Genomic DNA, 1,515 nt, shown 5'->3' with positions numbered 1-1,515 from the left:
CTTCAAAATAAACTCAGAAAAGGTGGTGATTTAGAATCTACTGAGTGTTAGAATTCTTTCCAGAAAATCCTACATTTTCAAATTAAAAGCAGTCTTCTACCAAGACCCAATCGTTCTACGTTTAAACCAAGGAGTATCTCTATCCAAAGCAGTCTTCTACTAGGACCCGACGGTTTTATGTTTTAAGGAGTAATTTCCCCATAAATACTATCATTATCAAAATATAGTTTATAAAACAAGCTTTGAAAACCTTTGGAAAATCTATCAATAAGAACTTATGACTTGATGTCAGTTTATAAAACAAGCTTTGAAAACCTTTGGAAAATCTTTAATAATCTAAAAAGATTTATTCATGCCTTACACGAGATTTGAAAACGAGAGTCAAAAACCTTTACCTGAATAAAGCAGCTTAACAAGCAAAATCTATTTTGCTATACAGTTATTAATCACATGTGATTGATCTAATAACTCTATAGTTCAACTTGTATTCCCCCCCCCCCCCCCATAAAAGCATTTAAAATCATTTAAAAGGTTGATTCAGGGGTATGAACTCACCTGACTTGGGTGATTCGGATGAACGTTCGGTATAGGATGTTATGTGTCAATTGGGGACTTGAACACACACTCAGATCCTATTTAACAAGTAATGATACATTTAAGTATCTAATTAGTCATTTAATAACTAATTAATCAAGTAAGGATGTCCTAATACATGAAAACACTTTGCTACAAGTGTTAGGAGTACCAAGGGTTGCATATAAGGAGAGTATATGGACTCACATTGGAGTTTACTCTTCAAATGATGGCCCTTAGGGGTGTTTACGGTTTCTGGACCATAATCCCCATGAGTTTATGGCCGTAAACTCATGGTAGTGGTGCCATGTGGTGTTTAAAGGTCTTATCTCACTCAAGGAATTATGCTAGACTCGAATCAAAGGCTATGGAAGTGACTAGGGCTCAAAATGGACACTTTATGGAGTTTACGGTACTTGGACCACTCCCTTGGGTGTTTACGGTCGTAAACACATGGGTTTACGGCCGTAAACTCATGTTTGTCCATTTCTCTTGTGTTATGGTGGTTCTAACTCATGCATGCAAGGTTCTAGTCACTTATATGAGCATAGGAAGGTGTTAAGGGCACTTAAACACCATTTGGAGGTGTTTACGGTTTTGGGAGGCCTCTCCAAACCGTAAACTCATATGAACATGGGGAAATGATGATTTTCGAGTGTAAACATGTTCATACTAAGTACACAAGAAGCTAGGGCAAGTGTACTTACGTTCTAGGAGCTTGGATGATCGTTTTTGGCCAAGAACACTAGTGTGTGTTCTTGGTGTTCTTGAAGAACACTTGAAGATCTAAGCAAAAATCGAAAATCCATGGATGAAGTGATGTGAAAACACTAGATTAAGTGTTATATGAACGAATCTAGGCAAGAAACACTTACGTCTTGGCGGATTTGACGGAAAAGAAATATGATACTTGAGAGGATTTCTTGAGTGTTCTTGAGGTGA

This window comes from Lactuca sativa, chromosome 3 (genome assembly GCF_002870075.4).
Source record: "Lactuca sativa cultivar Salinas chromosome 3, Lsat_Salinas_v11, whole genome shotgun sequence".
NCBI classification, from domain to species: domain Eukaryota; kingdom Viridiplantae; phylum Streptophyta; class Magnoliopsida; order Asterales; family Asteraceae; genus Lactuca; species Lactuca sativa.
This window is presented reverse-complemented; position numbering follows the sequence as displayed.